The sequence below is a fragment of the Coffea arabica genome, chromosome 9c, assembly GCF_036785885.1.
Source record: "Coffea arabica cultivar ET-39 chromosome 9c, Coffea Arabica ET-39 HiFi, whole genome shotgun sequence".
NCBI classification, from domain to species: domain Eukaryota; kingdom Viridiplantae; phylum Streptophyta; class Magnoliopsida; order Gentianales; family Rubiaceae; genus Coffea; species Coffea arabica.
Window position 1 is genome coordinate 11304680 of NC_092326.1, and position 25189 is coordinate 11329868.

Genomic DNA, 25189 nt, shown 5'->3' on the forward strand with positions numbered 1-25189 from the left:
TTTATTTTTATTTTTAAGTTATTTTATCATAGAATTTATTGAAAAAAGAAAAATCATTCACAAAAAATATGCTTATTTCTTTTAGATTTGAGTTTACTGTTATTTACTCAAAAAAAAAGGAAAAAAGGAAAAATCTTAGCTTTGTTGTTTTTTATTCCTAGTTTTATTCATTTTATCCGATTTTATTTAAATTGTTGTTTTTCTTTACTTAATATTATTTTCATTTTTATTAAATTATTATTTCAAAAAAAAAGGAAAAAGGAAACTGCACATGCAGCAGGATGAAAAAAATATCATTTTCACTACCAATTATTTTCCACGGGAGATTTTTCAGGTTCTTTCGTTTCTCCCAATGGATCGGATGGCTGAAGTTTTTGGTAGATACCAACCCTTCATCCTCACCTTTGAGGTGAGGGTTTAGGGGTTATGGGTTCCTATAAAAGGAATAACCGCAGCTATGAAGGGGACGGAGCGAGAGGGAGTGTGTGTGTGACGGAAGAAAGAAAAACCAGCAAAGGAAGGTGAGCTAAGAGGGAAGGGGCGGCTAGGGTTAGAAGGCTGGAGAGGATAGAGGAGACGGCAGAAAAAGAGAAACAAGAGGAAGGAGGAAGAACTAGAACAGGGGCGGCGGAGGAACTAAACTGGGAAAAAAGAAAGGATGCAACCGGGAGAAGAAAAGAAAGATTGAGAGCTGGGGAGAGAGAGAACATTCTGGAGAATCTTGGGAGAGGGGCTAGGGTTAAGAACAATGGAGGAGAGTTTTTGGAACGAGGAGGAGAAATTAGATTGAAGTTTCAAGTTGCGGCCCGTCAGTCCCAGGAGAAAAATTTTGCAGCTTTCCACCGGTGGCTTGAATCTGTTCATCTTACCAAGAGGTAATCTCTGAACTTTCTTTCGTTCTTTTGCTCTCTGCATTTTGGGTTCTTCCATCGCTGTTTAGCTCCACTTCTCTGTTATAATCTTGCGTTAGAATGAAGTATTTGATCTGTTTGATGTTGGGAGTGGTATAAAGTGTTGTGTTGGTTTGAAAGATTGCTACTTTGGTTGAATCTTGTTAGCTGCGTGTGCCCAGAATGTCATGGTTGTAAAGTTATAGAACAATTTTCCCAGATTTTGCATGATCTTGTTCGGAGTTTTGTAGCGTATGAATGGGAAAATTGCAGAAAAGGAATCAGAAGTTTGTAGGGTTTTCATGAACGAATCTGATTCTTACTAGCCTTTCCGCCAACTCAGATTTTCGTTTGCGTGCGTAATATTGAATCCTGATGATGTGTTTGGGAGTCATTTTTTTAGAGCTTTTCTTTTCTTTTTTGGTGAATCCATGAAGTATAGATTGCAAAAAAGCTGCAACAAGTTGAAGCTTTTAGCTTATTGCAACAGTTCTTTCGTTTTCCCTTCTGGTTCGCTGAAGCATTGTTTCCTGATGTCGACAAGACTGTCTTGTGTCGCCTTTGTTATGTATGATTTGCTCCAGAAGCCTAGCTCATCAGTTTTAGCACTTTAGTCAATGTTTGTTTCTGATATTAGATGAATAAAACATTCGGTTGTGGAAGGTATTTACTAGAACTATGTTTTTGTCTCATGATTTCGGCTGTTTGGTCCTAAGTGAGTCAGTTTGAGCTTTGGGGTATTAGTTGAGGTTTCTACATGCTCCATTGGAATTTATAAATGTGTCGTGTGCGTGCTGAAATGGTAGAAAGGAAGTTGCCGCAAGGTTTGTTAGTCTCCTCAGATTACGAAAAATTCTTGCTGCATGCTGTTTTTTGTTTTTTCTATCTTTCTTTATCCTTGGCTGCCATCATTCCAGTTTTTTCTGCCTTGACTCTGCGATAAAGGTGTAGTAGTTGGTCCGGTTGAGGATTGGGGGGTTTGTATCTTGTGGTTGTTGATTCAAAAGTGGATGTTCTTTGATAATGTTTCGGTTGGTATTGAAACACAGTAGGCTGCAGAGAAAGGGAAACCAGTTTGCAAAATTGTTTCTTCGTTGCATGCATGAAATAAATCTAAGAATTATACTTTACCCCCTAATTTTTCAACTATTTCTTCAAAGGCCCAATTATATTCTAGTTTCTTACAATTAGGTCCTAGAATAACTGCAATTTGAACCATTACTTGACCCCTTCTTTGCTCTTGGACCAGTGAATTTCCCAAAATGTGTTAATTGGGCTTGAATGATTGGTTAATATTTGCAATTGCTTGCTAGTTTTTCTATTTTACAAATTTGATCAATAATTTACTTTCCCTGAAAATTATGCATTATTTGATTTCATTTAAGTTGCAATTGGGAGGGATTTGGTGATTTTGTTTAAACTTTACTATTTAATTGGTGCCTTGACCCTTTTATTGTTTTGAACCTAATATTTCTTTCATTTTATTACCATTGCAAGGGAGGTAACCTCTATCTCCTTTATTTTATTTCTCCTACGTGCTCCTACATGTTTTGTGTGAATATGCATGCTTTTATTCGCTTTTCATTTTATTAATGTTTAATTGCCTGTTTCGCTTTCTTGTTATTTTGGCTTCTTTAATTGGCAAGTCATTTGAGGGCATTTGAACCCCAATTTGTAATAGCTAGGTTTTCTACGCCTCTCTTGAAGACATGTTTTAGCTAGCCAATGTAATAGTTAGGATTTACTTTTCTAAGTCTTCCCCTTTTAGATTGTAGTAGGCATCCCCTTTTGTAATAGATAGAGCTTGTGTGCTATGTGTTTGTGTATGCCTATATGCCTATGTATTTAATCGCTTTCCCTAGAATTCTGCATCTAGACGAGCATGCTTATGTGTTACGTGCTATGTGAAACTATGTCTTTTGCATGCCTATTTGCTTTTAGTGTTATATCTGATTATGTGGATGGAATGTACGTTACCGTGGCTAGTCCAATACTAGTCATGGTCTTCCCTTCGAGCTCTTACAAGTCCAATGCTTGTGAGAGAACGTTAGTTAAGGGCTAGTCCAACGCTAGACCCTTAGGAACCATCCGCACGTTAGATCATGATTGTGTGATAAAATCACTTCATCTCATGCATATTTTCACTTTTTAGGGTCTTTTATCATTTTTTGCATGACATCCCTCCTTATACGTATATCCCTTCCCCATATTTTCCCTTATATGTATATTACTTACCCCTTTGTATGAAACATGACATTAGACTTACATTTCATCTACGCATTAGATCTAGGGTAGTACATTTGCTTGATTAGACTAGGAAAAACTCCTTGCGTATGGGATATGGACGAGTTTGGCTTTCTAGCCTTAGCACGCTCGTATTCCTTCTATAAAAGGGAAAATTGAAGTCACGAATATTAGATCCCCGTACCCGTTATGATGCATTCCTTTAGGACATGTATATTTGTAATTATGATTATTTCTATTATTTTCCTTTTCTTTTCTTGGAGTCTAATATTTTTTTCATTATTCGTGACCTTTTCAAAAAGTCCTTATTGGGCGTCACAATTAATGTGATTGGTACCAATTAAGCTTTGAAGAGAAATTTCGACCCCCCGATACCCTCTTAGGTCTAGGGTTTGCATTCATATAGTACATCTAAATGTGATAAATCTTTAGGTTAAAATCAGAAAATCTTTGACTAAATCGCGGAACTAGCCTTTGCTAGGTTGAAAGGGTGCCTTGGATTTTTATCCTTGCCTTCCCTTTCTTCAAATGTGACTCCTGAATCTTTTTCTCTGATTTTCATAGACTTGGAGTCGTTTAAAAAGGGTTTTTTCTACTTTTTCTTTAAAAATTTATTTTTAGGTGACTTGGTACACTTCAATTCAATACCGAGTGATGACTCCATTTTTTATTTAAAAAACCCTTTTTAAACTATATTTGGGTCAAATCGTCGCATTTTCAAGTCCCATTTAGACCCATGTTCTTCATTTTCTTTTTAAATTAAAAATTCATTTTCCAATCAAAAATTGAATCAAAAGCCATTTTTCTAAACTCATCTTTTATTTTCTTATTAAAAAATGGGGCTCGACTGTTCGAAATTTCCAGCTTTGATTGAGAAATTCCAGCCTTGAAATGCTAATTCGAGCTTTACTATGTCCTTTTAGTCTTGCCATGAAGATTTTTCAGCTTTTCCATGCACTTTTGGTTTCACTATAGGAATTTCTAGCTTTTGGTTGTAAATTTCAGCTTAAGGTTCAATTTTCCAGCTTTGTTATGGTAGTATATGAGCTAAGTACATGTCCAAGTTGGTTTGTTTTGTGGCCTATACCAAGTACTCCTTATATCTTATAACTTGTGGTCTTGATTAAGGTTGATTTTGAGAGACCCCAAAATTTTACTTGTCTTTATAACTCTTATTTGAACTTACTTGCCTTAGATTCTTGGTTGTTTTAATGGTTGAATTTGAGCCAAGAAAGTGAATTTTGTTAAGAAAAGTTTCATAATCCCGAGTTGTTAGAAAATCTAGAAATTTTCGAAGGAGGCTCTATGTAGCTTTGGGAAATTGACAATAACTTCGTATAGGAAAGTCGGAATTGAGTTCCGTTTGTTGCATTTGAAACTAGACTCATAGAGCTTCCTACGGTGTAAAATTCAGGATTTGATTCAATCTCTATAAATTCCAAAAAAATTGGCAAAGTTGACTGAAAATTCTGCCCTGCACAAGTAACAATAGGAATGTTGTAGTAGCTTATGGTTCAATTTGGACCAACTTATGAATTGAATCTCTTTGAGGTGTCTTTTAAAGACTATTAGCATTTGAAGTCTAGTTTTTAACAGGCCAAGTTCTATGAATTTTTGATAATTATAACTCAAGTTATGATTTTTCTAAAGGAAGGGCATAGGTTAGGGTTTTTTGTGCATACTAGAGTTTTTGGTATGTCTTTGGTGTATTTTTGTAGTATGATCACTTGATGAGGTGTGTGTACTAAATATAGCGGTTAAGAGTGAGTTTTAGATAAGAAAAAGTGTGTGATTAGAAGTGATAATTGTGACACCCCTACTTCTCCCAAGGGCGAACGCAAGGGTATCCATGGGACGCCTGTCCAACTCTCGCCAGGACTCAAGACAATTCCAATCCAAACTTAAAGTCTAATACTAACAATGAAAATTGGAATAAGGGTACAAAGTCATTTCCATACATAAATATTCAATCTTACATCACAATTTCAACCGAAAATTTTCTTATTTTATCGTATGTTACTACCTTATTTAAATATTTATTCATCCGTTTTCTCCGAATAATTTATTTCAACCCTTTTAGAACCATTTACATGGAACTATGACTTACGCATATTTTTAAATGCCCCGTTACTAAATTTAATTTTTGGAAGCTCGTTTCGTGAGATTTAGTGAGTACGCGTTTGAAGGCAATAATCAATTTGAGAGTACAATGACCTTGGAGATTTGAGAACTCATACGTTAGTTTTAATATAGGTATTTTTATGATTAATTGCCCTAATATTAGTTACTTCTATTATTGTTACAAGAATTTCTTTTAAGTTTCACTTTATCGCACGCGAATCGGAAATTCACGTAAATCGAACCGAAGCGGCTAAGTGGAGATTTAAGAAACCTACTAAGGGTGAATAATTATAATGTTAAGGAAGTGCATTAGAGGTTTAGTGTACAAGTGAAACAAACCCAAGAGGAAACGGGTACGAAACGTGCGCGTACGCGCATTATTGGAGAGTTGACTTTTGTACACATTAGAGCCCAACTACCAAGCTTACTCTAGAAGCTTTTGATTAGCTGCACCCTCTCTTTTTCTCTTTCAAAACAGCTGAACAACCTCAAGGAAGAAGAAGACCAAATTTCTTCATCATCTTACTTCATTTCTTGCTCATTTCACTTCAAATTCCAACCACAAAATCAAAACAACTTGGAGACCATCTTGAACTAGGAGAGGAGCAGCTTATCCACAGATTCTTGGAGCTTCCTAGTGGCTGAAAATCTGATCTTCAACATCCAAGGTGGTAGCAAATCATTCAACCCTATGTTGACTCTTGTTTTAAATATTTCCTTGTATAATTTCTTTTATTTCTTGCACTAGACATACCTAGAATTATGGACGGACAAAGGAGTGATCGAGGTCATGGGCGAGGGACTAGGCAAACCCAACCTCAAAGGGATGACCAGGGAATGGTAACTGGACTGACCCAAGGACAAGAGATTGTAGAGGGTAACCAAGTGGCTACTGCCATTAATAGGATAACTGATATCCTAGAATGATTAGCTGAGAGACGGGGACCAGGGCCACTTAATCAACTTGGGGGACAGGATAGAGAGGAAGATAGAGCTTTGGAGAGGTTTTTGAAGTTCAACCTGCCTAAATTCATTGGTGAACCTGATCCCGAGGTAGCGGAGAATTGGTTGGAGAGGATGACCAACATATTCACCGCCTTAGATTATACCGAAGATAGGTGAGTGAACTTTGCTGCTTTCCAATTAGAGGGAGTAGCTCGTGCTTGGTAGGATATGAAAAGGGGAAAGTGGGAGAGAGCCCAAACCCCTTCGAATTAGGAAAACTATACGAGGGAGTTTAATAAAAAATTTCTTCCACCTCTGATCCAAGAGAAGCGGGAGGATGAGTTCATAAAATTAAGACAAGGAACTCTTAGTGTAGCTGAGTATGAAGGGAAGTTCATTAAGCTTTCTAAGTATGCTCCCGAATTAGTGACTAACGAATGGAAAAGGATAAGACATTTTGTGCAAGGGTTTAATGTGGAGATCCAGGAGGGCTTGGCTGCGGCCCAAATCTCTGTGTTTACTGAGGCTCTAGAGAAAGCACAAAGAGTTGAGAGCATAAGGATACAAGTTAGGGATTTTCATACTAAGAAAAGGTACTTTTCTAGTCATACTTCTGGATAGGCTAGTAAGAGTACCCCACAATCCAAGATGGGAAGAGAAATAGGAGGAGTAAGGATGGCTGAAGTTTCAAGGGGAGCTTTATCTAGAGGAGGTCGTAGTGGGCCGATTCAAGCGAGAGGAGTGCCTTCTAGTGGTTCGGCCGTAACCCCTCAAGCTACTTGTGGTTACTGTGGCAAATCAAATCACTCAAAGAATGATTATTGGAGAAAGTCAGAAAAGTGTTTGTTTTGTGGTAGTGCTAAACACCAACTTGCGAGTTGTCCGAAGGAGCCAAAAATAGGAGGTAGTACTCAAAAGTCAGAGAAGTCAACCTTTAAGCAGACTAGTGCTGGGGGAAGTAGACTTAGAGTACCGGTTAGGGTTTATGCACTGGATTATCAACAGATTTCCGATGCGACTGAGATGGTTGAAGGTACGATCCCTATTTTCCACTGTTTAGCTAAGATTTTAATTGATCCGAGTGCAACACATTCTTTTGTAAATCCTAACTTTATGGGAGGAATATACTTGAAGTCAATTAATTTACCTTATGATTTAGAGGTTAGTACGCCTACTAGGGATCAAAGTTTACTAACTAACTTAATATATAGAGATTGTGAGATATTGTGACGCCCCGAAAAAAATGAGTTTGAGAACCCGGAAATTTTCTAATTTTCTAGGGTTTATTTTTTTTTAATCGCCCGCATTTTCTAAATTTTCTTGATTAGAAAAATTCCCCAGATAAAGTTTATGAGCAAAGATAGTTTTAAAATGATTTTTCTAGTATCGGTTAGTTTTTGAGAAATTAAGAGACTATCCTATTCACTCTTGGACTTTTGACCATCTTACCTTAACTTTACTAAAACCAAAATTTGACCAAAAATCAAGCCATTTCTTCCTTCTCATGGCTGAAACTTGGAGAGCAAGAGAGAGAGAGAAACCTTCATCTTTCACTCCAATTTCTTACTTCAATCTTGAGTTTTAACCGATGGAATTGCAAATCACTCCATAAAAGTTGGTTACTAAGGAGATTCCAAGGTCTTGGTGGAGTTATTTTGGAGAAGGAACCACTAAGCTACTATCTTTTGTGAGGTATCAAGGTATGGTGTGTAAAGATTCATTGTTTGTTTCCAATAATGGTGAATTAGTAACTTGTGATGGCTAAAGAGATGGTTTGATGGATTATATCTTGATTTTGGTTGAATTGGTGAAGTTTTATAATTATTGGGGATTTTTCTGTTTTAATATGAACATGGTTGTGTGGTGATATATGATGATTGGAAATGATGTTTAATGACTCTAGGAGGTGGAAAAAGTGATTAATTGCAACCAATTTCTGTTTTGGACCAAAAATTCAAAAGTGAGGGTTTTGTGATGAACATTCTGTCCGAATTTTTAGGTCCTAGATAGAGGCCGAATTGGCGTTTGCTTAAAACATGAAAGTTGTAGGTAATGACATTTTAGAGGTGTCTAAAAAATTTCAGGTCAATCGGAGTAGCGTAGAGTGAGAAAAGTCAAAATTACTATTACTGTTCTGGTTTACCCGAAATTGGGATTTGCGACTGTAATTGGTTGTTTTGGCTGGAATTGCTTCCGAATTGGTTGTTGAGACCTTCTGATGAAATTTAACCCTGTTTCTTAGCTTCCAGCTGGTTTTGGAATTTCTGGATTTGGACTTGGATAGCCTGATTTATGATGTTTCCGCTAGAATGCGTTCTGTGAATCTGTTTTTGTGATTCCAGTGTAGTATCTTGCATTTTTGACCTAGTTACACTCGAAACTGGGTTGAGTGACCTTCTTTAATATTGTAGCCCTATCTCTTAGCTTCGAAACGGTGGGTCTTGGACCTTCATCCGACAATCGTAGCGCCTTTGGTACCATTACCGCAAAATGACGTCAAAACCTATTTTTCTGGTTTTGAGCTTAACTTTCATTTCTGAACTTTTCCCTAGCTTGACTTGTCTTTGTACTACTTGGAGCTTGCTGAATAGCTATTGGATGAACTTGTTGTTGTGTGTGTACCTTTGGGACTGGCTGAGGAAATAATGAAGCCATGATGGCTGGAAAAGTTAGCAAATTCAGGGGAAGTGCTGTCCGAACTTTGAAGGGACTTGTTTGCATTGAGTTTGTGATCTAAGACTTGGATTTGAGCAAGGCAATGTTATATGATGGATGATTTCTGAGCCATGGAGGTGAGTGACCCTAAACTATTTCCAAAGTACTTGTGAAATGCTTCTTGCATTATTTATTCGATTGCATATCATGCGTGCTTGCATGTGGATTCATGACATGATTTGGCTTCAATGAGTTCTGGGAAAGTCTAATGCTGGACACCAACGTCTCCACCTTGTTTATGGTTCATGTTCATGTTTATCTGGAGCTCAAAAAGGGGCTCCCTCTCAATGTTAATGTTAAATGATCTATTTGAGCGTTGGGTGTTCAAGTGCAATGATTTCACCGGCTCATGAGAGCAATAAACGTACATTTGATCCCTGAATCATGACATCATCGAAATGATCGAAATGCATTATTGTGAAATATATTTGATTTCTGATTTTACTGGTTACTCGCTGAGCTTCTAGCTCACCCCAAAACTATTTTATTCCCCTCCACAGGGCTCGTGGTGAAGGAAGGACTTGTAGTACTTGTTCACGTGACTGGATGGCATATATCTTGTATAATTTGGATTTGGAATCATTTTATGTATAGTTGAGAATTGTTTCCGCTTCGCTTATGACATGTAAATATTGGAGATTTATATTGCAATATTTGAGGTTTATTTTTGTAATTGGGTTGAGGACTGTAGTGAGCGTCTGAGTCCCGGCGAGAGCTGGGCAGGAGACCCGCCGAACCCTCTGGTTCGCCTTAGGGAGAGGTGGGGCCGTTACAGATATGGGTTGGAGAACGGAATTACTGGCGGATTTGATGGGTTTAGTGATTAAGGGGTATGATGTGATCTTAGGAATGGACTGGTTAGCCCGTTATAATGCTCAGTTGAACTACAAGACAAAAACGGTAGAATTGTGTATTCCAGGAGATGCAACCCTGAAATTAGATATAAATGGTAGATTAGCCTCATCTCAGGGATTCGAACGAGGAAGATGTTAAGCAAAAGAGCTCAGGGATCTTTGGCTTTTCTTATAAATACTCCTAGTAATAAAGTGAGATTAGAAGACATGCCTGTAGTGAAAAAGTATCCAGATGTCTTTTCTGAAGAGTTAGAGTCTTTATCCCATAAAGGGAAATAACTTTTAAGATTGATATGACTCCGAGAGTAGCATCTATCTCTAAGATGCCGTTTAGGATGACTCCAAATGAATTGAAAGAGTTGAAATTGTAATTGCAGGATTTACTAGAGCGGGGTTTTATAAAGGAGAGTGATTTACCGTGGGGAGCCCCGGTCTTATTTGTTAAGAAAAAAGGATGGGAGTTTAAGGTTGTGTATAGATTACCGAAACTCGAACGATGTTACCATTAAGAATAATTACCCTTTTTCCCACATTGATGAATGGTTTGACCAATTTCAAGGGGCAGTAGTATTCTCGAAATTAGATCTGAGGTAGGGTTACTATCAACTGAGGATTCTGGAGAAGGATATACCCAAAACTTCTTTTAACTCAAGGTATGGACATTTCGAGTTCGCAGTAATGCCGTTTGAATTGACCAATGCACCCGCGGCTTTTGTGGATTTAATGCATCGAGTCTTTAGCCTTATCTGGATCAGTTTGTTGTGATGTTCATCGATGATATACTGGTGTACTCTAAGACCTTGGAGGATCATGAGAAATATTGGAGAATTATTTTACAAACTCAAGGAGTTAGCGGACTGCCTGCCCAGCTCTCGCCAGGACTACTAAAATGTCAAATCCTCGCTCAAGTCGTTCGGGAAAACTATTAGCGCGCTTAGCCAACCCAACAATCGTAAAACGGAAAACAAAAGTCAAAACGTAGGGTGAATAGTGATTGCCACGTCATCATCCGCCAAGACCCAATCGAATACAGGTAATCCAACAATCACTGAAAAGAATATATACAAGCCAAATATAATACATTGGACAACAGTACACTCACTATTACAAACCACATTCGTATGTTTACAAGCCAAAAGGAAGTATTGAATCCAAGTACAATTAAGGTTCCAACTATTGAGGAGCTATACAAAATCTCTTGACTAGCTCTACTCAACTCATTCTTCAAAATCAAAAGTCCAAAAGATACTTCCCTGTAAGGAAAACAAAATTTACGGAGTGAGCTTTCGCCCAATGAGGTACTATCACGTACATATACCAAGAGCACGTAAACACAAGAAATATTCAATCCAAATACGCATGTCAAGTAAGTAAAAGCAATAACACCCAAGTGTAAGGAATAAAAGGATACGGATGGCTCTCAAGAGCCCTTTTCCGCTTTGCCATACTTGATCTCATTTCATTGACCCTCCGTCAATGTATATCAGGTAATCATACCGTAGACTCCTCTTTACTCCAATTATCCGTCCACCTCACTTTCCCCTTACCGGGCCCGAACACCACACAGTACAGAATTGGTATTACTCGAGTAAACCGGAATCTAGGGTCTCATACCCAAAGATTCTCAAATACAGTCCCCATGGCTTGTCAAATGTCCCCGACCAAGTCCTTACTGGCTCGAGTCCATTGACTTCCAATGAGGTAGAGCTCAAAGTGAACAGTACAGATCCAGAGGTACAGTCAAGATCGGCATCCAAGCGACACCCAAATCAAATACAGTCAAGAGTATTCAAGTTATATCATATCCAAACAAGTAGGCCAGAGAGTACGAGAGTGGTAAAGTACACCCTCGCCTCACCTAGTCCAAACAATCATCCCATCTAATCCAAAACACAGAATTCAAGTACAAGAAAGCCACGGAATAACAAATAGGTGAGTAGTACACTCACCAAGTCAAACAAAGTAATTTCACAAGTTTTCGCCCGACGTGAGCCTCGGATCACCGACACGCCCTATAATAATCAAGAAAGTACAATTAAGACTCAAACACGAGTCATAAGCAATACCAATCACAACCCCAATAGGGTTTCATATGCATTTTAAGCATGAAAGCAAACCAGAAAATCAGGAAATGTAACTCATTTGTTCCAACAACAAAAAAAACAGTTTTGACCTCCTAATGCGGTAATGGCACAAATTGCGTTACGCTTATCGGATTAGGGTGTAAGACCCACCGTTTCGAAGCTAAGAACCAGGGCTACAACAATGTAGAAGGCCACTCGGTCCAAATCCTAGCACAACTAGGTCAAAAATGCAGATTACCAAACCAGAACCGAAATTGCAGGTTCACAAATTGCACAACACTGTAATGAGTCCATTTCAGTCTACACAAGTCCAAATGCAGTGATTCCAAAGGCATATGATAGCTACGACATCCAGCTACATTTCATCAGAAGACACCAACAACAAAATCCAAACAAATTCCAGTCAAAATGGCTAATTACTAGTGCAGTTTTCGCATTCTGATCAACCCAGAACAGCAACAGTAAAATCGACATATCTCTCTCTACACTACTCCAAATGACCTGAAATTTTACAGGCACCTCAAACACATCAATACCTACAACTTTCATGTTTTGAGCAAAGTCCAATTCGGCCTCTAAGCCTGAGATACAAAACCGGACAGAATTAGGGGTTTGGAAACCCTAACTTTTCATTTTTCAATCCAACTTCAAAATTGGTTGCAATCATCACTAATTCACACCTCCTAGAGTCATTCCCCCTTATTATCAACCAACATAGATGACCACAACATCACATCCATATGAAACCAGAAAATTCCAAGAAAAATCAGAAAATTAAGGAAACTTCACTCCAATCCACCAAATCTTCCGTACAATCACGCATATAGCTACTATAAGGCACCACTTGGCCAAAAGTAGAAACAAAAGATGAGTTCCAAGCAAGATACCTTAGATCTTCAAGAAAGGTTGAAGCTTAGAGAGTTTTCTTCCAAAACAACACCACCAAGGTCTTCAAACACTCCTAGCAAGATGATTTTATGGACTAATTCAAGAAGAAATCGGTTGATTTTCAAGATTGAAGCAAGATGAGAAGATGGAAGGTTGAGGAATTTTTCTCTTTGTTGCTTAGAGAGGTTCGGCCATGAGGAGATGAAGAATGAAGATAATTTGGTCCAATTTTGACTTTTAAGTGAAGACAAAGAAAGTTAGGCAAAGTTAGGTATGGTTTGGCCAACCAAAATTGGACACTTGGCACCTTATGTTCACTTAGAGTTATCCTCTTGTCCCTCCATGGTTAATCCATCTAGGTAACCTCTAATCATCTCCTAACACCTAGTAATACAATCCCTTTATGCAAAATTTAATCGAATCGACCGAATTTCTCTCACTTAATGCACTAGCGGGTCCCACGTCCAAAATACGTTCCAAATTTCTCACGAACTACCTTATACTAGTAAAATGATTTTAAAACTATATTTACTGATAAAATGTTAATAAAAGTAATATAATAAAACAAATAAAAGAAAACGGTGCACAGAAATAAAATAATATATAATAATAATAATAAATTTTTTTTTTTTCCGTTCTGGGTTCTCACATCCTCTCCCCCTTAAAGAATTTCGTCCTCGAAATTGCTCACCTGGGTTACTAAACAGCTCAGGGTATTTCTTTTGCATCTCTTCCTCCAATTCCCAAGTTGCCTCCTCTAAACCATGATTCCTCCACATAACCTTCACTAATGGGATTTGCTTATTCCTCAGTTCCTTAATCCTTCGATCGAGTACTTGTACAGGTCTCTCTTCGTAGGTGAGTGCCTTATCTAACTCAATCTCTTCTGGTCGCACAACGTGGGTTGGATCAGGATAGTACTTTTTCAGCATCGAAACATGGAAAACGTCATGAATCCGAGATAAACTTGGCGGCAACTCGAGTCGGTACGCTACTTTCCCAATTCGTTGGAGAATTTTGTATGGCCCCACGAACCGTGGTTGAAGTTTCTTTCCTCTACCCGCAGTGACGCTTCGTAGCGGCGTGATCTTAAGAAAAACACGGTCTCCAACCTCAAACTCTAAATCTTTCCTTCGGTTATCCGCGTAGCTCTTCTGTCGGCTTTGAGCGGTTTGGAGCCTTTGACGGATCAATTTAACCTTTTCTTGCGCATCCTCCATCCAAGGAATGGTTGTTGGATCTAGAACTTTCTTTTCCCCTACTTCATCCCAATAAATGGGTGAACGACACTTTCGTCCGTAGAGCGCTTCGTATGGTGCCATTTGAATGGACGAATGGTAACTATTATTGTAGGCGAACTCTACTAAAGTCATATGTTGGCCCCAATTACCCCCAAAATCTAGAATACACGTTCGTAACATATCCTCGAGGGTTTGAATCGTTCGCTCCGACTGTCCATCCGTCTGGGGGTGATAAGTGGTACTAAGGTTAAGTTTGGTCCCTAAGTGCTCCTGAAACTTTTGCCAAAACCTTGATACAAAACGAGGATCTCGGTCTGAAACTATACTCACTGGAACCCCATGTAACCTCACAATTTCATTCAGGTACAACCGAGCTAGTTTATCCAGGGAATCTTTCACATTCACAGGTAAGAAATGGGCCGATTTGGTCAACCGATCAACGATCACCCAAACGGCATCATGTCCTCTTTGAGTTCTTGGCAGTCCAGAAACAAAGTCCATCGTGATATTTTCCCACTTCCATTCGGGTATTTCAAGAGGTTGTAACAGTCCAGAGGGTTTTTGGTGTTCCGCCTTGACTTGCTGGCAAATCAGACAGGTTTGGACATATTGAGCAATCTCTCTTTTCATCTTATCCCACCAGTACAACCGTCGCAGGTCTTGGTACATCTTGTTACTACCAGGATGGATCGTGTATTTCGATCGATGGGCTTCCTCAAAAATTTCCCTTTTCAAGTTTTCATCATTGGCCACCACTACTCGGTTCCTATACCTCAAAATTCCTTCAGGACCCAAATTGAAATCAGGTAATGCTTCCTTTTCTACTTTGTCCTTCCACTTTTGTACCATCGGATCCTTTTCTTGGGCTTCTTTAATTCGATCAAGAATAGCAGATGTTACCCGAATATTTCCGAACGTTATTTTCTTGCATCCCAATCTAGGGTTCCACTCACTAGCTGCTCTTAACATCTCCCACTCCTTGACCATCAACCCTGCCATTTGAGCCTTCCGACTTAAGGCGTCCGCTACTACGTTAGCCTTACCGGGATGGTAGTTAATCGTGCAGTCATAATCTTCTAAGAGTTCCATCCACCGACGTTGCCTCATGTTCAACTCTTTTTGGGAGAACAGGTACTTAAGACTCTTATGGTCTGAATAAACCTCAAAGGTAACCCCGTAAAGGTAGTGTCTCCACTTTTTCAGAGCAAAGACCACCGCAGCTAACTCCAAGTCATGGGTAGGGTAGTTTTGTTCATGGGTTTTTAGTTTTCTAGAGGCAAAGGCAATCACGTTCTGGTTTTGCATTAACACGCACCCCAAGCCTTCCTTCGAAGCATCGGTATATACTGTGAAACTGTCCTTCCCATTCGGCAAGGCCAGTACAGGAGCTATGGTTAATCTTCGCTTCAGCTCCTGAAAACTGGTTTCACACCTAGTATCCCACACAAAGCGACCATTTTTCTTCGTCAGGTCGGTTAAAGGACCGGCTAGTTTGGAAAAGTCTTTAATAAAGCGTCTATAGTACCCAGCCAATCCTAAAAAACTACGGATCTCGGTGGGATTTTCTGGCCTCTTCCATTCCGCCACTGTCTCTACTTTCGCGGGGTCTACCGTGATACCTTCCTTTGAAATCACATGTCCCAAAAAAGAGATTTTCTCCAACCAGAATTCACACTTACTAAATTTGGCGTATAGCTGGTGATCTCTCAGGGTTTGTAATACTAACTTCAAATGCTGCTCATGTTCCTCACGGGTTTTTGAATAGACCAAAATGTCGTCAATGAACACGACAACAAATCGGTCCAGGTAGGGTTTGAAAACCCGATGCATCAAATCCATAAAGGCGGCAGGGGCATTGGTCAACCCAAAGGGCATGACCGCAAATTCAAAATGCCCATATCTAGAATTGAAAGCAGTTTTGGGTACATCTTCTTTCTTAATTAGCAACTGATAGTAACCCTGTCGGAGATCTAACTTTGAAAAGACCACTGCGCCTTGCAGCTGGTCAAACAGTTCATCGATATGGGGAAGTGGGTATTTGTTCTTAATGGTCAAGTTGTTTAGTCCCCGATAGTCGATACACAGTCGTAAAGTTCCATCCTTCTTCTTAACAAATAGTACCGGAGCCCCCCAAGGAGATCCACTCTCACGAATAAACCCACGCCCCAACAGATCTTGCAACTGCAACTTCAGCTCCTTGAGTTCAGCAGGTGCCATTCGATAGGGGGTCTTAGAGATAGGTGACGCTCCTGGCAATAGGTCAATCTTAAACTCTATCTCTCTCTCCGGAGGTAAAGTTACTAATTCATCAGGAAACACATCCGGATATTCACGTACAATAGGCACATCTTCCACCCTCAACTTATCAGTGGGAGTGTTTATCAGAAAAGCTAGAAACCCTTGGGCCCCTCTATACAGAAATTTCCTAGCCCGAATACCCGAAAGCAATGCAGATGAGGCTAAACTACCTCTCACATCTAGCCTTAAGGTTGCCTCCCCCGGTATACGAAATTCCACTACTTTCCTCTTACAATCAAGTTGTGCATCGTACTTAGCTAGCCAATCCATACCCAATATAACGTCGTACCCCTTAATAGCTAAACTTATAAGATTTCCCAAAAGCTTCCTCTCTCCTACCCAAATTTCACAATTTGAATACATCAATCCAGTAATCAAACGTTGGTCCCCCGTAGGAGTACTAACCTCTAAGTCATAAGGCAAGCTAACAGGGGTTATGTCAATGCCGCACATAAAATTGGGGTTAACAAAGGAATGGGTAGCGCCAGGGTCTATCAAAATCCTAGCTAGACGATGGAAAACAGGGATCGTACCTTCTACAACCCCAGAGGGATCAGGGACTTGTTGTTGCTCAAGGGAGTAAACCCGAGCTGGCACTTTTGGCTTTGTCCCTTCTACCTTGGACTGCCCCGAATTGGCTTTTGACGATTGGGTGGTTGTTCTCGCCTCCCGAGGTAACACTGGGCAATTAGCTATTTGATGCTCTGCACTCCCGCAGCGCAAGCATCTTCTCTCCTTCCTCCAACAGTTGTCCTCAGTGTGGTTTGGTTTGCCACAAAATCCACAGGGTCCACGTGCAACTGAGGCCGAACTTCCTTGTGAGGTGCTTTTCTGTGGGCCCCGTCCATTGTGACCACCCCTTGGCGGAGTCCCTCGTGTCATCCCCGGTTGCCTTCCTCCACCGGCTCCTCTTCCAAACTTAGGAGGGGTCCCTTTATCCCCGTGGGTCGAACTACTCGCAGAGAACCCCCGTTTTTTCACCTGAAAATTCCTCACTTGAAGCCTTGCATTTTCCACTCGCAAAGCTTTCTCCACGGCGTCACTAAAAGTATGGATCTGGGCTACCGCCAGATCCTTTTGAATTTCCACATTGAGCCCCTGAATAAAACGCCGAACTCTCCTTTGTTCCGTTAGAATGAGTTCAGGGGCAAATTTCGACAAACGCGTGAACTGGCTCTCGTACTCAGCCACCGATTGAGTCCCCTGACGGAGCCTAATAAACTCGTCCTCCTTCTTTTCCTGGACGAGAGGGGGAAAATATTTCGCATTGAAGTCCCTCACAAAATTCACCCACGTTCTTGGGGTTTGTTCCCGGTCCCACTTCATTCGTATCACGTTCCACCAAGAACGCGCGGCTCCTTCCAATTGAAAGACAGCGAAAGTAACCTGTCTCTCCTCTGAGTAGTGTAGGGCGGCAAAAATATCTATCATTTTCTCTAACCACTTTTCGGCCACGTCCGGATCTGGCCTGCCCAGAAATTTTGGTGGAGAGAACTTTTGAAATCGCTCTAAGGCCCGATCTTCACTCTCCACTACGTGGCCAGGGTTCCCAGGTTGCTGGACAGGAGGTTGGCCCTGCTGTTGCACTACGTGGGCTAACAGGTCAGTCATTTGCTGCATAGCAGCGGCTATCTGGGCATTAGGGTCAACCCTAGGTTCAGGGTTTGGTTCAGTTGAGGTATCTCTAATACCCTTGTCAGTTGTGGGTTGCCTAACCCCGCGGCCACGGCCTCGTCCACTACGAGTGCTTTCCATTCTCTAAGTCAATCTAAAGGCGAGGCACAAAAATAATATTAAAAGGGCATATCAATATCATCATATAAGCATGAACGAAAGGCAAAAGTAAACACCACATAAGGCATGTATACACATAGCACATTTATACATGAAACACATAACTGTGTCAAACAGTCGTACATAAGCAGTCAAGCAAATATATACAAAAGTACTCCCGTGAAGCCAAAAGAGGGTCTGCCAAAATACAATGTACAACCTAGGTCCCAAAAGTACAAAACAACTAACCAAAAGGTTTTCCTAGGTATCCCTCACACGGGATCAAACAAGGCTCAAAAACCCTAATCTAGTCCTCGACGGAGCCAACCGACTCCCCCCCAGAGCTAGAGCTAGGGGCGCCTCCCTGACCTGGAGCTCCGCCACCTGGAGCTCCCCCTGGCGCATTGGCGCCAATCACCTCCTGGATCAGCGCCCCACACTCATCGATAATCGCACCGGATCGGTCTCTCACCTCCCGGACTACTCGAATAAGACGGTCATTAACCGCCTGCAACTGCTCTCTCAGAGCGTCCGTCCTCTCCTGCTCCATGACCACGTACCCCTGGAGCTCTCCAATCCTATCGGCCTGCATCCGCATGATGCCCCTAAGCCTAAGGGTCTCAGTGCGCTCCCTGGCGGCGTCACGTCTAAGCCTCCGTCGCTCGGCAAGTACCGCCTCAACCACATGGTCCGCGTAGGAGTAAAACTGGCACCGCCTACAGCGGCGGGTCCGGCTAGCGGTATATCACAGCCGGATCGGACCTCCCGGCCTCTCCTGATAGTCGATGACTCGGGGGCGCCTCTGAGGGGTCTCGCCTCCGCCTGCTCCACTGGTACCGGCCATAACCTACAAAGATAGCAAAGGTTTATAGCTTAAACAATATATTCACACTTAATGGTGTCTAAACACAATCCCCAAGAGTTCTAAGAAACAGGTTTCAGGTTCGCCCAGGTTATTTCTAACCTAGGCTCTGATACCACTTGTGACAGCCCCACCTCCCCCTAAGGCATACCAAAGGAGTTAGCGGACTGCCTGCCCAGCTCTCGCCAGGACTACTAAAATGTCAAATCCTCGCTCAAGTCGTTCGGGAAAACTATTAGCGCGCTTAGCCAACCCAACAATCGTAAAACGGAAAACAAAAGTCAAAACGTAGGGTGAATAGTGATTGCCACGTCATCATCCGCCAAGACCCAATCGAATACAGGTAATCCAACAATCACTGAAAAGAATATATACAAGCCAAATATAATACATTGGACAACAGTACACTCACTATTACAAACCACATTCGTATGTTTACAAGCCAAAAGGAAGTATTGAATCCAAGTACAATTAAGGTTCCAACTATTGAGGAGCTATACAAAATCTCTTGACTAGCTCTACTCAACTCATTCTTCAAAATCAAAAGTCCAAAAGATACTTCCCTGTAAGGAAAACAAAATTTACGGAGTGAGCTTTCGCCCAATGAGGTACTATCACGTACATATACCAAGAGCACGTAAACACAAGAAATATTCAATCCAAATACGCATGTCAAGTAAGTAAAAGCAATAACACCCAAGTGTAAGGAATAAAAGGATACGGATGGCTCTCAAGAGCCCTTTTCCGCTTTGCCATACTTGATCTCATTTCATTGACCCTCCGTCAATGTATATCAGGTAATCATACCGTAGACTCCTCTTTACTCCAATTATCCGTCCACCTCACTTTCCCCTTACCGGGCCCGAACACCACACAGTACAGAATTGGTATTACTCGAGTAAACCGGAATCTAGGGTCTCATACCCAAAGATTCTCAAATACAGTCCCTATGGCTTGTCAAATGTCCCCGACCAAGTCCTTACTGGCTCGAGTCCATTGACTTCCAATGAGGTAGAGCTCAAAGTGAACAGTACAGATCCAGAGGTACAGTCAAGATCGGCATCCAAGCGACACCCAAATCAAATACAGTCAAGAGTATTCAAGTTATATCATATCCAAACAAGTAGGCCAGAGAGTACGAGAGTGGTAAAGTACACCCTCGCCTCACCTAGTCCAAACAATCATCCCATCTAATCCAAAACACAGAATTCAAGTACAAGAAAGCCACGGAATAACAAATAGGTGAGTAGTACACTCACCAAGTCAAACAAAGTAATTTCACAAGTTTTCGCCCGACGTGAGCCTCGGATCACCTACACGCTGTGACGGCCCCACCTCCCCCTAAGGCGAACCAGAGGGTTTGGCGGGTCGCCTGCCCAACTCTCGCCAGGACTACGGATCAAATTAGAGCTATCTATTGCGATCCGGAACTTACAAAAGAGCGTAAACAGGTCAAAATGGTAAAATAACCCAAAATAAAAAAATAAAATGAAATCCGGAGTCGGTCATGAATAGTAACCGACCCGTCAAAACCCAACCGAAAGAGCACGCAAACATTCACATCTGAACTTTAGCGATTACAATCCAAAAGGACATACAAAAGTTTTCAAAAGTTAATACATATACACGGTTTGCCAAATCAAAAGAGAAAACGCCCCAAAAGTACACTTAGGGTTTTAATACATGAGCTATACAAAAGATATGTTCAACTAGCTCAATTTGGCAGCCATTTGTCAAATCCAGACCAAAAGGGCAAAATTTTCCTGTAAGGAAAACAAAAGGAACAGAAAGGGGTGAGCTTGCGCTCAATGAGGTACCAAACAGATAGCATTAAAATCATGGCATTTCACATTTAACAAATCAGACACACATGTCAGATGTAAAGCAAAGGAACCAATGATTCAAATCAGAAGGATACGGGTGGCTCTCAGGAGCCAAATTTCCAGCGCAGTACTTGATCCAAACCGGTTGACTCTCCGTCAACGTATATAGAACCAACGCGTCCGTAGACCTCTCTTATCACCGAATTCCGTCCACCAAACACCCCTTTACCGGGCCCGCTCACCTCAAACGAACAAAATGGTAATACTCGAGTATACCCGGAATCAAGGGTCTCAATACCCAAAATCCCCGAACAGACTACCGTGGTTCGTTATCTAATCGTCCAGGCCCTTGCCGGCCCGACTCGAATAACTTAGCCACAGGATTGAGCTCATAGGTCATAGAAATCCGAACAGATGCAGACATAGATAACAGATTCAAATTTTGCATAGTAAATTGGCATATGATCAGACTAGAGAACGAGTGTGATAAAGTACACCCTCGTCTCGAACAAATAAACAGATTGCAGAGCAAAAATCAAGTTAAACAGCAATGAAGGGGAGTGGTACACTCACCGGCTCAACTTCAAAAGTTTTTACTTCAGATTGGCCTTAATCGCCAAGAAACCCTAAAATAGCCAAAATAAACCAATTGAAGGTTTCACATCCATAATCGAGTAAACAAAATGCACATGAGGCTCGACTACCAGTCGTATGCCTCGCCAAATAATTACTAATGGAAGGGTGGAAAACATGATTTTCTTGAAAACGAAAAGGTAACATGAAGACCTAGGCACAAACAACCCAAAAGTCCTTTGCTCAAATCACAAGTAAATCCAATAAAATTTCGGCAGCATAACCCTTGTGTTTACCTAGTTTCCAGCCATCATGGCTTCATTATTTCCTCAATTCAGTCCCAACATCTCACACAAAATTCATCTCATTTCCCAAAAGCCGTTCACTAGTCTCAAAGTAGTACAAGTACAAAAGTTAGCTAGGAAATGATCGGAATAAAAACAAGCCCTAAAACTATTCAAATAAACACAATAAAATTTGTTTACAAGTCATAAACCAAGGCCAAGTATTACCAAAATAAGGTTCCATAAGAATATATAAGCATTAAAGGAAATCAGAAAAATCCGGAAATGGAAATAAGCTTTAACCCAAGAAAACAGTTTTTGACGTCATTTTGCGGTTTTGGCACCAAAGGCACTACGATTGTCGGATGAGGGTACAAGACCCACCATTTCGAAGCTAAAAGACAGGGTTACAACATCACAGAAGGTCACTCAGCCCAGTTTTGAGTGCAAACAGGTCAAAAATACAAAATACTACATCAAAACTGTAAAACAGATTCACCAAAACGCATTCTAGCGGAAATATCATAACTCAGGCCCTACAAGTCCAAATCCAGAATTCCAAAACCATATGAAAGCTAATAAACAGGGCTAAATTTCTTGAGAAGGCCTCAACAACTAATTCGGAAGCAAGACAGACCAAAACAACCAATTACAGAAGCAAATCCCAATTTCGGGTAAAACCAGAACAGCAATAGTAATTTCGACTTTTCTCATTCTACACTACTCCGATTGACCTGAAATTTTGTAGGCACCTCTAAAATGTCATTCCCTACAACTTTCATGTTTTGAGTTAAGGCCAATTCGGCCCCTATATAGGACCTAAAATTTCGGACAGAATGCTCCACTTAAGAACCCTAGGTTTTCAATTTTCTTCCAAAACAGAAATTGGTTGCAATTAATCACTTTTCCCACCTCCTTGAGTCATTAGAGACCATTTCTAATCATCCTAGATAGCCACACAATCATGCTTATATTAAAACAGAAAAATCCCCAAAAATAATAAAATTTCATCATTTCCACCACAAATCAAGAAATAATCCATAAACTTGCATCTTCTACTTTCACTAAGCATGATTTAAGCATCAATTAAAGGGGGGGGTGGTTCTTCACAACTTACCTTTAAAACAAGAGAGAGAGAGAGCTATGGGTCACCTTAACCTTCCAAATAACTTCACACAACAACTCACCACCACTACTTGAAGGTGTTTTATGAAGAAAAATCAAGGTTGGATGGTTGGTTTTGGTGATTGAAGCAAGATTGAAGCCAAAACTTGAAGAGGTTTTCTTTCTTCCTTTGAGAGAGAGGGCCGGCACTTGAGAGGAGAAAATGGTGCAATTTTTGGTTAATTTTGTGATTTATTTGGTCAATGGTAAGACATGGAATAGTAGTCTTAAAGGTAACCCAATCAAATGGTGACACTTGTCACCTAATTTAATGCAAGTCTATCACTTTGTTTCCTCTCACATCAATCCAAATTTGCAACCTCAAAATATCTCATAACACCCGATAAAATAATTCCAGTATCCAAAACGTAATTCAGTTGGCCGAATTTTTCCGAACTTTTCACACTTGTGGGTCCCATGTCCGGTATACGCTCTTAATTTCTAAAAATCTATTTGATACTAGAAAAATCATCTGAAAATTATATTTACTCATAAAATTTATCTAGAAAATTTTCCGGATACAGAAAGTGCAGAAAACAAATCATTGAAAATAAGAAAACCTAGAAATTGGAAAAATTACGGGTTCTCACACACGCCCTATAATAATCAAGAAAGTACAATTAAGACTCAAACACGAGTCATAAGCAATACCAATCACAACCCCAATAGGGTTTCATATGCATTTTAAGCATGAAAGCAAACCAGAAAATCAGGAAATGTAACTCATTTGTTCCAACAACAAAAAAAACAGTTTTGACCTCCTAATGCGGTAATGGCACAAATTGCGTTACGCTTATCGGATTAGGGTGTAAGACCCACCGTTTCGAAGCTAAGAACCAGGGCTACAACAATGTAGAAGGCCACTCGGTCCAAATCCTAGCAAAACTAGGTCAAAAATGCAGATTACCAAACCAGAACCGAAATTGCAGGTTCACAAATTGCACAACACTGTAATGAGTCCATTTCAGTCTACACAAGTCCAAATGCAGTGATTCCAAAGGCATATGATAGCTACGACATCCAGCTACATTTCATCAGAAGACACCAACAACAAAATCCAAACAAATTCCAGTCAAAATGGCTAATTACTAGTGCGGTTTTCGCATTCTGATCAACCCAGAACAGCAACAGTAAAATCGACATATCTCTCTCTACACTACTCCAAATGACCTGAAATTTTACAGGCACCTCAAACACATCAATACCTACAACTTTCATGTTTTGAGCAAAGTCCAATTCTGCCTCTAAGCCTGAGATACAAAACCGGACAGAATTAGGGGTTTGGAAACCCTAACTTTTCATTTTTCAATCCAACTTCAAAATTGGTTGCAATCATCACTAATTCACACCTCCTAGAGTCATTCCCCCTTATTATCAACCAACATAGATGACCACAACATCACATCCATATGAAACCAGAAAATTCCAAGAAAAATCAGAAAATTAAGGAAACTTCACTCCAATCCACCAAATCTTCCGTACAATCACGCATATAGCTACTATAAGGCACCACTTGGCCAAAAGTAGAAACAAAAGATGAGTTCCAAGAAAGATACCTTAGATCTTCAAGAAAGGTTGAAGCTTAGAGAGTTTTCTTCCAAAACAACACCACCAAGGTCTTCAAACACTCCTAGCAAGATGATTTTATGGACTAATTCAAGAAGAAATCGGTTGATTTTCAAGATTGAAGCAAGATGAGAAGATGGAAGGTTGAGGAATTTTTCTCTTTGTTGCTTAGAGAGGTTCGGCCATGAGGAGATGAAGAATGAAGATAATTTGGTCCAATTTTGACTTTTAAGTGAAGACAAAGAAAGTTAGGCAAAGTTAGGTATGGTTTGGCCAACCAAAATTGGACACTTGGCACCTTATGTTCACTTAGAGTTATCCTCTTGTCCCTCCATGGTTAATCCATCTAGGTAACCTCTAATCATCTCCTAACACCTAGTAATACAATCCCTTTATGCAAAATTTAATCGAATCGACCGAATTTCTCTCACTTAATGCACTAGCGGGTCCCACGTCCAAAATACGTTCCAAATTTCTCACGAACTACCTTATACTAGTAAAATGATTTTAAAACTATATTTACTGATAAAATGTTAATAAAAGTAATATAATAAAACAAATAAAAGAAAACGGTGCACAGAAATAAAATAATATATAATAATAATAATAAATTTTTTTTTTTCCGTTCTGGGTTCTCACACTTAGGCCATATAATTTCTAAGGACGGGATTAAAATGGATCCAACCAAAGTTAAAACAGTCTCTAAATGGAAACAATCGGAAAATCCTACTGAAATTCGGAATTTTATAGAATTAGTAGGCTATTACCGGAGATTTATTAAGAATTTTTTTAGGATTACTGGACCCATAACTGAGCTAATTACGAAAAGTGGGAAGTTTATATGGAATTCTAAGTGTGAAAAAA